General features: G+C 44.0%; 1 protein-coding gene and 1 long non-coding RNA gene across 8 annotated transcripts in view; one reads left to right on the plus strand and one right to left on the minus strand.

The window, feature by feature from the left end:
• The window catches only part of LOC119004396 (neuronal PAS domain-containing protein 3), a 234,903-nt gene that overhangs the window by 184,330 nt on the left and 35,573 nt on the right, over positions 1-15,000 (minus strand). Inside the window, exon 1 of one of the 6 annotated variants that reach the window (XM_037071277.1) lies at positions 7,464-7,572. The exons of 4 other annotated variants lie outside the window; for them this stretch is intronic. The gene's annotated coding sequence lies outside the window, so the exon portion shown is untranslated. Of the gene's footprint in view, positions 1-7,463; positions 7,573-15,000 lie in introns of those variants that run through there. One more of the 6 variants, XM_037071273.1, reaches the window with a different exon arrangement.
• On the plus strand, positions 6,920-8,342 carry LOC119004402. 2 transcript variants are annotated; one of them, XR_005070194.1, is made up of 4 exons: positions 6,920-7,480; positions 7,717-7,964; positions 8,056-8,095; positions 8,205-8,342. It is a non-coding gene; the product is annotated as an uncharacterized LOC119004402 (long non-coding RNA). The 2 variants fall into 2 exon arrangements; XR_005070193.1 differs by having other exon boundaries at positions 6,920-7,964.

Below are 15,000 nucleotides of genomic sequence, written 5' to 3' on the forward strand. Positions count from 1 at the left end.
TGTCTGAGTATTTTTAATGAGATGGTATGATGTCGGCTAAAATACACAACCAGGTGCTCTGACAGGAGCTGCAGTGTGATGACAGACTACAGTCATGCTTAAAGTCCACAAGGACGATTCGGGCCGAAGGCAAAAAGTCCAGGATAATTCTTCAGTCCTGTCAAAGCGATTCTCGGGTGGAGTCTAAAGTCAACCGAGGAAAGCCTCAAGGCAAGTCTGAAGTCCAGCAGAAGAGGTTTAAAATCACACTTCAAGTCATTAGTGAAACATCAAGGTACCATTTCCTTGAAGGTCCAGTCTCAAGTCTAATTACAGCAAGACTCAAGGCAATCAAGGAAAATCACAGGTTCTGAAAAAGAAACCATGAGGTTCAACTTCCAAGTTCAAGACAAGTGAAGTCTCAGATCAACAGAGAAAAGTCTGGTCTCAAGACTTGATTTTTACTTTTTCTGACTGAATTATATATTAATTTAATTCTTAAGTTCTTAAAGAAAGAAAGCAAGTCTCTTGTCAAAACAAGTCTCAAGTTCTTGAAGGCAAGTCTCAGGTTTTGTCCTGAACTTTAGTTGGTCTCACATTCAAAGAGTCTCAAGTCTGAAGTCGATTCTCAAGTTCTTGTCGGCAGGTCAGGTCTCAAGTCAATCCAGGACACCATTTGTCAAAGCAACTCTTGAGTTCACAGAATCTTCAAGGGCAAGTCAAGTCTTAGTTTGCCAGGAAGTCTTTAGTAAAGCTTTAAGTTTGGTCAGATCAAATCCAGATCATAGAACAAGCTTAATAGTCAGATAATTGGTATCGAGGCATCGATCAAGGCAATCAATAAGTCAGGTATCGGTCTTGTCAAAGAAATTATCAAGTCGAGTTCTTTCAGAACAAGTCTCAGATCGGAGGAAAGTCTGCAGTCTTGATAAAACAATCAGTACATTCATTTGTTCTCTCTGCTTATTTTCCAGCATTCAAAGAGCAACATTATCGTCCTGCTGGAGTTGTGTTTGTGTCCGCCCGTCTGTCTTTCAGCTCTGGTTTGGTTTCTAACAACTCGATCTCTGTTGACGGACTCTGAGGAGATTCTGAGCATCAATTCGCAGAGTGACTTTCAGTAAAACTAAACTACACAACTAAGAAAAATGTCAAACCAGTTGATGTATAAATGTTTTCCTAAAGCGTTGGGAGCACGTTCGAGAGACGTCGTCCTGAAACTAGGACATCCTCCTCCTCCGCCACCAGAGAGGCTTCAGACGGCGGCACGCTCTCTCTGACAGTCGACAGTACATCTGTTCAAAACGCTACGAAATACACAAGTTGACGTCGGACCAGAAGTGCGTTTGTGCAATTAATCTGTGCTGCTACGCACACACAGACACACACTTGTGTCATGCTGTCAGTGCTGCTGCAGACTCACCGGGTGGAGGGTTTGCCTTACAGCGGTGTGGAGCGCAGCCAACACTCACAGTCCCTTTAAGATATCTTCTGCCTCGATCTGTCGCTTTTTTTCTTGTCATAAAGGGGGAAGGAGGGAGTTAAAATCCCCGCTGTACCCCCGCTTCATTGAACGATAATAATAACTTCAGATTTTGTTCAGCTGAAAGTTACGGAGTGGGAGGAGAGAGGACGTCCTTCAGCTGCCTGACTGCAGATTGAAACCCAGCAGCACTCGAACTGTTGGAGGGTCTTTGAGAGGGACTGAATCGCAGCCTCAACACTGACCTGTGACAGCAATACGGAGAAAATACTTTATAGAAACTGATACGTGTATTAAGCAACATTTGTACAACTCGCTGATCTGCTCTAATGAAAGGAAATCTTACCACTTGGACTAACAGCACAGACCTCAGTTTGACCACACCATGTCCTATGTCCCCAGGGTCCTAAGTTCCCGAGGTTCTATGTATGTCCCCGGGACTTATGTTCCCAGGGTCCCAAGTTCCTAAGGGTCAACAAATGTTCCCAGGGGTCCATGATCTCGAGGACCTATGTTTACAGGGTCCTAATTCCCCAACGTCAAATATTCAAAGGGTTTTGTCTCTAAGGTCATCTATTCCTAAAAGTCTGTGGTACCAAATTCCTAAGTCACCAACATCTAATGGTCCCTACATCCCCAGGTTCCTATAGTCCCCCAGGTCCAAAGTCCCCAAGGACTGGTGTCTCCTATCATCCCAGAGTCCTAAATCCTCCCATTCCCCAAAGGTCCGATGCTCCCAGGGTGGACTGCTCCCCAGTTAAATTCTATTAACACACTAACTTTGCTGTTTCTGTTCTGTCTGATAACCCCGACCCAAACCTTGGAGCTGGAGAACACAGAACGACTCCTCCACAGATCAATACAACAGTGAACTGGACCCATTCTGACTTACAAATCACTAAATACTGTCGAAGTGTAAAGACGACTGGACCCGTGTGCATTTCTTATTCCTAACAGATAGAGTTGTTGATGTTACTGTGGGCCAGTGTGATGCGCTGTGTGATCAAGTACTTCCAGTTACATGACTGATATTCAAATGAAGTTCTGCTTTGGTATCAGTGTCACTTTAAGTGCGCTGGTATCAAGGCTTGTATGGTAATTTTCCAGATGATTCCCGGCCCTGCTCGCCTGCCGCCGATGCTGTAACAGCACCGAGGGTCTGAATCTGTTTAATGTCTAAACAAGCAGCAGTCAGCTCGAGGTCAGAGAAGTGAGCCGAGGAGACCGAGGGAAGCTGTAAAACGCTGTAAAAATAAACGCTTCAAACCAGACATAAACAAACTGTCAGCTGTAATAAAGAGACGAGCGGCTCTGCTGCTCCGAGCTGCAGCTACTCAGAGACAGACGGATGGAGGCAGAGCTGCAGTTTTATCTCCGAGAACAATGAGGTTCAGGACATTTACCTCCGACTCAGTTTGTACGGAGAGGAACATTTTCATTGATTTAACCAGGAGGAACATCTGAATCTTTAAATCATAGTCTCACTGAAGCTGTACGTCTAAAACAAAAATCTTCTAGCTTTCCAAGAATCTGATCATTCACAAGTTTGAACAAGTGTGGTATCAGTCGGGGGGAGACGAGGCCTTGGACTCCTGAAATACTTGATGTTTAATGGTTAATGAGAGGTCTTATTTCCACTCAGTGTTCGGAGTAAAACACGTAACACACTTGTTCAAAACCAGCTCAGAGAGAAACGGCCAGGAGTTGATTTCTAGTTGAAAAACTGAGAGCAGAGATTCACTCCAAACATCTAAAAATGAGATTACAACACTGTGTCACAAAATACACTCGTGCAATTTTGTGTCACCAAGAAAAACTAATCCAACATTTTTTCAGTTGAGAACCAAAAATCACAGTGAAGTGTTTTTTTCTTTTCAACGGGAAAAAATGCTCACTGGAAGCAGTTTGAACGCCTAAAAATGGCCGACTCCCTCAGTGAAGCTGTAACTTTAGTGAATATAACGCTGCTGTTGATTAAATCTGCAGAAATCTCAAGTGTCTTATGTCATCGAATGTGCAGAAAATGACTGACTGTATGTGATGAAACAAACCCGATGCAGACCGCAAGAAGACTTATAATTATTTTATTTCTAGTTATTTCTAATTTGTGCTCGTGTCTGGTTCGATCATACATAGTTTAAATCTATTTAAAACATAAATACAGGCCTGGAGTTATGGATTATTGATCATTAATCGCTCAGGGTGGAAAAAAAAAAGATTATGTTAAATATTTTGAATCGTATATTTATTTAATCATCCCTGGATCGATTTTATAAACTACAGCCGAGTCTGTTAGCTCGATGCTAAAACATAATGGGAATTACCATAGCAACGGACCGCAACAGTAATGTGTACTCGACATGTACAGTATTTTATATTCCCTGTGGTTTAGACTAATAACCGCAGCACTTGTTTTATTGATCTCATAGCAGAAGAACAGTAAAATCTAGCACTTTACTTCAGAGATATATTCTATTTACCACTTTTATATAAAAAAGCCTATTAAAGCAACTTGTAGTCAACTTGTAGAGATCAGCGTCTCGTCTCAGCCCTGTTTATTATCAGCTACTGATGAGGATTATTTATGTAGCAGCTCTTTATCACCAGCCGATGTTCTTTGAATCCACAATCAGAATCTAATTATCACCTAATTAAAAACGATGCACACAAAGTTTCCTGGTAAACTTCTGGAATATTGTGCATTCATACAGACAGTGACGAATAACAACGTAAAAAGGTTTAAAATTACGATCCCTGATTTTTGTCCTGCGGGCTCTCGAGGACATCTGGGGATTTTTGGAGAGTTGTTTAAAATCAATAAAATTATCTTTAGGCTAAATACTGAAATATACTAATTATACTGCAATTATGGAACCCAAAGAGAGTGTTGCTTCTGTCTCCAGATGTCAATAGATCCAGAGTTTGAGAGGTGACGTTTTATCATTCAGACTGACAGATATCAGGATGTGAAGGAAAGTAAACGTCCAGGGTTGAGGGTTCAATTCCCTCAACAACAATCACAGTGGTGTGAGTCGAAGCTCTGCAGCATCTGGACTTTACAAAACAGAACAAAGATGGAACAAAACTCAAAGGATGAAATAAGTTTGTGAAACAGACGAGTCAGACGGAGACGATCGACAATCACAAAGTCAATTCCGAGAGCGTTTTCCAGAGTTAGAAAAGCTCCCAGACACAAAACAACTGTAATACAAATGCCTATAAAATAAACAACACAAGGAGGCGACTTGAATTTTAAAAACAAGGTTATAGAAGAATATGCAAACGCCGTCGGAATAGAAAAAAAACAAATGCGACATAAAAACAATTTAGTGAGATTAAAAACATGTAGCTGCGAACAACAAGGTGTCGTTTTAATGAGGCGGCGACACGCACGCTTAATTGAAGAGGTTTTGTCTAATAAATACTAGCTGCAGGAAAGTAATACGATGCTTAAACACACACACACACACACACACACACACACTCGTGTACAGCAGCTTTTATTTTTCCTCTGTAAAGACTCAGTTTCACAGCCGTCTGAATCCAGCTCAACTGTTCTGACAAAATGCTGCTAATGGAACGGAGAGGAGCATCGTCTCTCCTCCTCCTCCTCCTCCCACCAAAAAACAAATTAATTTTTTCTCCGCTCGCTGATTAAAAATGTACCTACCACATGTGACTCGCAGCCGCGTGCAACAGGAGCCCAATATGCAAATCTCACCCTTTTTAAGACTTATCTACATATCAAATATTCTCCAGGCTTCACAAACTCGGAGATATTGTACGCTGACCGAAGGCTTGGGTGTGTGTGTGTGTGTGTATGTGTGTGCATAGCTTCAGTTGGAGTGTGTGTGTGTGTGTGTGTGTGTGTGTGTGTGTGTGTGTGTGTGTGTGTGTGTGATTCTCAGTCAGATGGTAGCTGCAGACAGCGGTGTGTCTGAGCTCTCATGTTTATCAAAGAGAAGCAGTTATATCTGAGAGCACTGGATGGCCTTGTGCTGCCAAAGCTAATCACAGCAACGCGTGTGTGTGTGTCTGTGTGTGTGTGTGTGTCTGTGTGTGTGTGTGGAGAGAGAGAAGCTTGTTATTGCACTGAGAGGTGAGGTGGCACAAGTAGAATTAGCGGGGAGCGAGCCAGCGGTGTGTGTGCAGGTCCGTCTCTGAGTGTGTCGATGGAGTTGTGTTGTGTTGTGTTGTGTTGTGTTGTGTTGTGTCCTCGGCCGTGCTCTGCTCCTGAAATACTGAGCACTACATTAGAGAGCGAGCTGCCGTTGGGGTGAATATAAATGAAGTCCGCTCGCTGTTTGTTTCACTGACGGAACGTTTCAACTACGGCAACAAGTTAGCAGCGAATTACGCCGACGAATTCTCTCAAACTTATGGCACAATTTTAGTTTTATGGCGGGTCTGCGATTTCAGAACCTTGACGGTGCGATCAGTAATACAATAATGTCAGGCATTTCTAACTCTGGCTGAACTACCCATGGTGCACTTGTTTCTCCTTGAGGTGAGGGAATAAAAATCTATCACGTTTGTGTTAAAACTTGCAAAAGCTGCCCGGAGACACAGGACAGAAAACAAATGTGGACGCTTCGGTTGAAAAGAAGCCTCGTCCTCACATTTTCACGTTTCTGCGAACTGTGGACACGTTCACATCTGTTTGTTTCAGGTGTGATAACACGCTCAGATCAGATGTATATGAGCCGACCTGGTTTGAGTGTGAAGACACTGGAGATTTTAACGAGACGTCGGCACATTTCCCAGCCGAGTTTGTGACGACAGAAGCAGGCAAAACACGATGTCTTCCTAATCCTGACCAAATGTGCTCAAACCTTCCCATAGATGTACATTTATCTCCCGACATTTGAGGTTGTTCAAGACATCGGCATCAACTTCTGATGTGCCAATTAAATGCTGTTTCTTTGAGGGCAGGATTAATAATGGGGACGTCACCTTCATCATCAGCTAGCAGTCCGACTCGTTTAATGACTCAGTCACAGTAACGATGACTCTTCCTCCCTGCAGTGCCACTGAAGAACAGCCAAACTAAGCTCTGCTAATTTGGAGAAACACAATTTCACTTTCAATAAATTCTTCTCCCAGTATTCAGCTTTTAAACTTTTACCATGAAGCAGCAAAATTAAGAAAATGTTGGCAGTAACACGACTGTACCAGAAGTGACCATGATGAAACATCCAGCAGGTGTCTGAAAGCCATAGCCGGTCTAAACATAGAGGCATAGGTGGGCGGTTGCTTGGGGCCCCTCCAAAAAAAGGAAAATAAGAAATTTATCATCATGAACACTTCAGTAATGTAGTAATTTTTATTAATGTGTAATTCAGTCTTTAGAAAAACGTTTAAGTATAAGTTAAAATGTCAAATTCATGGGTATCTGTCTCACATACACCCCCTGCTGTCACAATGAAATGGACTAGTCCGTGACGAGCACAGACGACACTCCAGGCCAGTTGGTGGCGGTAATGCGCCGTTTGCCAACCGCCAATAAACCACACAGAAGGAGAAGAGTAAACAAACACACACGGAGTAAAAGCTCAAATGAAACGAAACTGCCCGAGCAGTTCGAATAACGAAAAAGAAAAAGAGATGCAGGAAAATATATAGCTGCCAAACTATTTTACCACTGCTGTTACCGGGGATACAGTGTTGGATGTGCCGGCTAACGTTAGCTGCGAAGTGTTTGAGGCCCCTCCAGACGACAACGCTCTTTGGTGAAACCGCACATGTATTGCATCGTTTTGGCCGACCGTCCACACGGATCCTGAAGACGCACTTTTCTGAAATCGTCTCAGGGTGGAGAAATCCGAAAACGCACCCCGCCGTTGTCGTGTGGACGGCGAATCCGCATACTTTCCGAAACGATGACGCCATCGCCCCACCCCGCTACCTCTGAACCCGCGAAGTCTCACATTAACAACAACAACAATGGCGGACTACATGTTCGTGTTCGTGCATGAAGATATTGAGCTTTTCTTGAACTTACTCGTCTTGTAGTTGAATGTGAGTCGCAGCAGCAGTTCGACCTCATGACCGGTCCACACAGAAGATTCTGGTTTCCTTGCACTCGCCATTTTCATCTTCTTCTTGTTGTGTTCGGTTTCTCCGTTTACTGTATGTTTGTTTACAGCGCGCAAGCTTAATGCGCATGCTCCGTGTCTTCTTCTCCGTGTTTTGTGAATGTCAAGCGCCACCTACAGGCCTGGAATATGAACTACAGCGTTTTCGCTCGTTTTCAGTGGATCCGTGTGGACGCAAATATCCTTAAAACGACGACGATCGTTTTCGCCCGTGTGGACGGTGCCTGACGTCGACACAGACAAGGTGGAGGAGTTGTCCAGTGATGGCCATTTTGACAGCGATGATGACGATGGTGGGGTTCTGGTGAGTCAACCTAGTTCTGCCAGTTCCAGCCCCAGCTGTGCTAATCCTGCTGCCACCAACCAAAGCACTGTAGACTTACTAACAGAGACCCAGAATAGAGAAGGTAATCATTTAAAAATACAAAAAAATATATATATATTATTTGTTAATCCCAATGATTGATTTACTGTTGTTTTTTTATCCTCTCATAATAGAAGAAAGAAGAAGCCCAGCCACTCACATCTGGACAACTAGGTAATTGACTTTACCTTTTATTGGACAAAAAAAATATGCCCACACTCATTTTGTTCATAGACCATGATGTTAGTTTGTGACAATGTTTTTTATTATTGTTATTTTTCAGGTACAGCTTCATACCCCACACAGATGTCAGCAGTATGTCTCGGACGCGTGTGATGTGGAGAACTCTCTTCTCTTTCACTCACTCACTCATATTTATATTGATTTTAAAATGAAATAAACAGTGCTGGTTAACCTGGAATTTTTGTAAGGACAGTTGTTTTCTTATTCTCCATCATGGATGACTATTAGCTTGTGTAGTACAACTTGTGTGTACTTTGTTATCTGTCTTCATTTTGGAGTAAAGAAGTGTATGCAGGGTTTAGGGCCCCCATACATACCTTCACCTTGGGCCCCTAAATTGCTAAATCTGGCACTGCTGAAGGCACAATCACAGATGCAGGGAGTCATTTAACAACAATCTGTCTCTTCAGGAGTTCACCACGGTTGCAGGACTTCACCACAACCTGCTCGGAGACGGCTCGAGCGCACTTTGGCCCGACTCTTCCTGAGGTCCATCCTGCACAACTTGTCTCGCTTAACCTGGTGATGTAAAGGAAACCAGCGCGGCACGGTTTGACTCAGCACGATGGAAAAGCATCAGAGACACGATGATGTTTTGCACCGACAGACAAACTGATATTCTGCCTCTGCGGCGTCGTGCAAATGCAGCGAACAAGCAGACGCGTGTAAAGAATAAAAGCGTTCTATCATTCCGGTGACACACCTGCTCCGAACCACCCAGCTGTCAAACTTCCATCCGAGCCAACTTTCCTATTAGGCGCTGATCCAAAACAGCACGAGTACACAGTTTCACCAGACCGTGTTGTTTTGGTAAATGTCCCCTCGCATCCCATCATCGCCCGACTCCTCTTTCCCCGAGTCGATGCCAACAGACGAGTTGTGAAATATCTTCACCGTACAAGACTATCACAGAGGATGATCAGTCATGTCGTAGCCTCCGAGCTTTCTTAATTAAAAACAGAGGAATTCAAATGGAGTCTGGTGAGACGATTCTTCAGCAGTCGTCGCTCCCACCCGCCCGAACACAAAGTCTTTTGAAGCAAAGCAGCTCCCTCAAATTCCATTAGCCTGTTTTGTATTAAAAGAAAAAAAAAATAAGAAAAGTGGGAATCAAACCGTTAAACAATGCTCTCGTACGGTAGCAGAACTTCAATCAACGCCCCTCGCCCCTCATTCAGCCCGGCTAGCGTAGCTGCCTAATTAGTTCTGTTGAAAGGCTTCTAATTAAATTGGCCTAATGTGGAGGCCCAGACAGCGAGACAGAAGAGCGGCTGGAAAATATCACATGAGGCGACGGGGCAAATGTCTGTGGAGGCTCGCAGAGACGGAAACACGCTGAACTTTGACACGTGTGTGTTCAGACAGACGAGAGCAGCAACACGGTGAAACAAGGTGAAACAGACACCTGCTGACGCGACGTACAAATCATGTTCAGGAAGGACTCCTGCATATCTGTTCTACTACATTCCTGCAGACGACGAAGAAGGAGAAGAGGGTGAAACAGGAGAAGAAGGAGAAACCACAACATCACCAGACTCCCTTAACAAATTGTGTGATTTTAAGAGTTGTTGAACGAGGAGAATCTGTAAACAGTTTGTTAAACTTCATTACGACAAATTCTAAATCATTGGTGCCTTCTTGTAAATTCAGCACAAAATATAATACACAAAGCCAACTTAACCATAATGTCACCAGACTCCCTTCACAAATCAGCTAATTTAAAGAGTGGTTAAGTAGCATAAAACTTTACAACCATTATGAAACTCTGTCTCTGACAGATTCTAAATCATTGTCTCCTTCTTGGAAATTCAGCATTAAATCAGAAGCTGAAGTTGTTTGTCTCCTTGTAAAAAGTGTCAGTTTGTGGTATCATGAAGGAGAAGAAGGAGAAACCACAACATCACCAGACTCCCTTAACAAATCATGTGATTTTAAGAGTTGTTGACCGAGGAGAATCTGTAAATACTTAAACTTTGTTACAACAAATTCTAAATCACTGGTGCCTTCTTGTAAATTCAAACCTAAATATAATACACAAAGTCAACCTAACCACAATTTCACCAGACTTTCTTCATAAATCAGCTAATTTAAGGAGTGGTTGAGTAGCATACAACTTTACAACCATTATGAAACCGTGTCTCTGACAGATTCTAACTCATTGTGTCCTTGTTGTAAATTCAGCATCAAATGTTTCAGCTGAAGTTGTTTGTCTCCTTGTAAAAAGTGTCAGTTTGTGGCAGCATGTCTGTACCAGCCTGTCTGCTTCTGTATCTAAAGTGCTAAAGTCTTACCTGCCAACACTGATCAGCTGTTTGAACACACTGTTTACACTGATTTCACCATTTGCACTCCATTAATCAAAGATGTTGACATAAGTTGATGCCAAATTCTACAAATATTAATAGTAACTAGTAAAGGCTACTTCTTAGAGAAAGTCACCAGCCTCCCTTTGAAAAAACGCTAATTTTAGTGAGTTGTTGAGTTCGGAGGAACTCTGTAAACTTTGTGAATCACTGCCTCTTATAATTTCTTCATTATTTGGGCCTTCTTGTAAATTCGGCAGACATTCTACATGAACTTCTTTCTGTCTGTGTGTCTCTTGTGTACATATGTGTGTGTTTACATACAGAGCGAGGACGTGAGATTAAGTCGGCATTCATAAATATTATTGTAAACTGTTCAGAGCAAGGACACATCTTAAGTTTTCATTTGGAGACATTTGTCATCGTTTAGTTGCTTCATTCTTTCATTTCCTGTGTTTCTTTCTCTTCTCCATCCTCAGACTCAAACACTGAGCCTGCAGGTCTGGAACACGTTACAGAACAAACGCGCCGATTTCAACCGCAGTCGATTTATTTCACTCAGTGTTTATTTTCATCCCGACCACAAGAGCACGTCCTGCAAGAAATGTTTAACCTTTGACGGATCAGATATCTGCCCGGAGATTAAGAAGTAAAGTCGTCAGAATGTGACTTTGTTAACGAGTGTTTGTCCTCGCAAACACACACACACACACACACACACACACACACACACAAATATACAAGGAAAATGTTTAGTCAAAACATAAATAATGATGTCATTCCTACAACTTGTAAATACACACAGAGCGCACACACACACACACATTTAGAGATGCTGTCATTCCCATAACACCACGCACACACACACACACACACACACACACACACACACACACACACACACACAGTTTGTTTCCCACCAGAAAACAAGCAACAAAAAAAAAAAAAATCTAGTTTTGTCACTCCTACAAAACAGGCAACGTTGTACACTGCACACACATACACACACACACACATCACCTACCCATAATGCCGCTCGTCCCTCTAAATGCCTTAAGTGTCCCTCTCTCTCTCTCTTCTATCTGCTAATAGGAACCAATTAGTCCCCATTGTCCTCGTTCCCAATAAAAGAGCATTATGGGAATTCCCCCTACTTAACACCTTTCCTTTTCTAAACAGGCACCCAATTAGACGCCTAAAGGACAAAGAGACGGAGGACAAGTGGGCGCCTCGAGGGGGCGGGGCCGGAGGGACGGAGGGCGGTGAGGTGTGTGTGTGTGTGTGTGTGTGTGTGTGTGTGTGAATGCCTCTCTCAGCTCTGTTTTTGTTGATTGCACATTTTAAAAGATTAAAACTGATGTTTTATTATTTTATCATCACAAATAATTCACCTGAAGAAATCAGGGAACAAATCTAATGACCAATCAAAGCCTGACGTGTCTTCTTCCTTCTACAGTAACTGTGAGTAGCCCGGGTCTGCCTGGTTTTTCCTGGTTCTGCCCAGTTCTTCCTGGTTCTGGACCGCCTGACAAGCATCAGTGGTGACTACATACAGTAAATATGTTTTCCAACATTTCTGATGTTTTTTTGTCTCTGCTGTGATTGTTACAACTGCACATTAACAATGTTATCTCTGTTATCTTCAATCAGACCTAATGAAACATCACGGCCCAGTCTGTGGGGACATTTTGGATCATCCAAACTGGTTATTTCTTACATGAAGCCGGAGCAACTCCATCCATGGCTGAAACATGTATCTTACACCAAACCCTGATGTCATCCTGCATCCATCACGTTAACAGGGTCTTTTCTGGGCTGAGACCCATCGTCCATCCACGTTTCATGGAGATCAGTTCAGTAGATTTTGTGTAACCCTGCTGACAAACCAACCAACATACAGGCAGCCATCCAAACGGCACCACTGGACTCAGGAATCATTGCAGATCGCTTGAATGACATCGTCCCCGAATAATTTAACTGCACACCAGCTGCTAGCAGAGACAGCAAGGTTAGCAGCACCTGTAATCCATGTTGAACTAACCACTGGTACCAGTGTGAGCTTCGCTTCCGACCAATCAGAGGAGGACACGTCATGACATTTAGAGTGTCAATCAGGGGTCGTTCATCTGACAGTTTGAGCATCAAAACAGAATGAAGACAATAAATTAATCAGCCTCCTCGATCACAAACGTTTTGTTGAGCAGGACCACGTCGTGTTCCTGCAGAGCTCCACTTCTCCGAACGAACAACAAAATAATGAAAGAAGGAAAAAAAACAAAAACGAGGCGACGCTGTAAAGAGAGATTCCTGCAGGACGCACTGCAGCTACTTTCTCACCAGGCTACGAGTACAAGAGTACACACACTCACACACACACACACACACTCAGAGGATCACAGAAAAACACACACACAGAACAGACCGGTGACAGTTTTTCCCATGACAGCATGGGAATTCCTCTGCTCAGGAGTCACTGCTCAGTGTGAGACGGAGAGAGAAAGAGTGTGTGTGTGTGTGTGTGTGTGTGTGTGTGTGTGTGTGTGGTTGTGTTAACATAGCCGGGGGGGGCTGGCCCTGAAGTGGCCGGCTCTCCAGAGAGACGCTGTCTGCTTTGTTCCTTTAATCTACAGAGGGAGAGACGGAGCGAGGTGGAGGAGGAGAGAGGTGAGCTCGGGTGAATGTGCCGGTGTTTCTCTCTCAGGCCGGCAGAATTCATTCAGTCTGCACAGCTGCGACGGTGAAGAAGAAGAAGAAGGAGAAGAAGAAGAAGAGGCCGTCTGGACGTCTGCCAGTGGAGGACTGCTTCATTCTCTCACAAACAGGAGCCACGTTTGCTTTAAATGTCAAGTGAGTTGTAAGATAACTTTTGTAACATTTGCAAAATAATCAAAATGTGAATCTGGTTAAGTTAAAGCATAATCTGGAGGACGACACGCTGTAGGCTACGTGGCTACTGAAGTAAAGAAACCAGGAGACATGAAGTGACAGAAGACAACGCCGTGATGTCATATCCTTCAAAACGCTTCATGGAAACTCGGCTCACGAGAGGTGATGAACACGAGAGTCCTCTCAAGTTGTTAGCCTAGCTTAGCATAAAGACTGGAAACAGAGGGAAACAGCTAGCTTAAAGAACCTACTTGTCCTCTTCCTCTGCCTCGTCCAGCCACCACTGTTTAAAAAACCTTTTGCTGGATGTCAACCAGCAAACTGTGGACGGGAGGCAGTCGGGACGGATAGTGTCTGTGAATATTTCTCGCCACGGACGCTCTGTGATTGGTTTAAAGACATGCAAACAAGCCAATCGCATTGGTTTGCATGCTGCTCTTTAGCAGGCTAACAGTTGCTAATTAGCAGTAAACACAAACTCCACATGATGCTGAAGGTCATTTTGTTCTGCAGGTATTTCACGTTTCACAAACTTGTTGCTCCTAAAGTGCAGAAACATTCTGCCGGTCCTCCTCCGAGGTGTCGGTCAAACACTTACGCACGAGTGTTGTGTTTGTGTTGGTCGGAGAGACGTGTTAACACAAGCGAGAGGGAAAATGATGTCATGTTGCAAACTGCAGGAGGAACAGGCCGAAACAGCCACGTTCAGCCCAGTTGGTGAATTTTCCCAGCAGCCCTGGAGTCATCAGGATCATCACCAGAACCGGCGAGGAACCAACTGTTCATCTGCTTTAATCCCGTTCCTCTTTTTATTTCCTCACGCACAAAAAACAAACACAGACGCAACATTTCATTGAGGTTCTGCGATAAAAAGCATTTTAAAAATCACTTTGGTTATTTTTCCTCTTTAAAGCGTCTGCTCGCAGCTCATCCCGCCGCTCTGCCTGCTCGCCGCCGCCGCCGTACTCCCACAGCAGGAGCCATTATTCATCATTTACAGTAAAAAGTAAGCTCGCCCATTAATAACACACAGACCGGTTTATACTGCGCTGCTGCTTTATGAACTGGGTGACAGAGAGGGGGAGCATGCCCAGCTCCGCTCTGATGTCACTGCCAGCAACACACACACACACACACACACACACACACACACACACACACACACACTGTCTCTCCTGAGCCAGGCCCCCCGGAGGAAATGCCAGAGGCGCTGAGAGATGGAAAGTCTCGCTGCCACTTCAGTTAAACCACTGAGCCCATTTGAACCCGTCACTTCCAATTCAGATGCTCCGCTTTTGTCCAACAAGTTTCAGTTTTCAGCCTCTCAGGTTCGTCTTGTTGTTCAAAAGTGTTTCTGCAGGACAGACGGAGTGAAGGTGACAGGAAGTGACGGGGGGAGAGAGACGCTGACGGCACCGAGCCACCGTGCAAGGTGGATTCTGTTGGTCGGGTTCTTTAATCAGCACCGCTCGTCACGGAACAGAAGCTGTCGTATAAGTATAACTGCCGGAGGAGAAGTGGATCGGCACCGGCTGTGCTCAACACATCACAACAAAACGTAGAGAGACGCCTGGTGGTGCTGCCCAGTACTGCAGCAATACACTGATTACTCGACTCTGACCCCCTAAATTCTGCCGGAACACTAGC

This window comes from Acanthopagrus latus, chromosome 16, assembly GCF_904848185.1.
Source record: "Acanthopagrus latus isolate v.2019 chromosome 16, fAcaLat1.1, whole genome shotgun sequence".
Lineage (NCBI taxonomy): Eukaryota > Metazoa > Chordata > Actinopteri > Spariformes > Sparidae > Acanthopagrus > Acanthopagrus latus.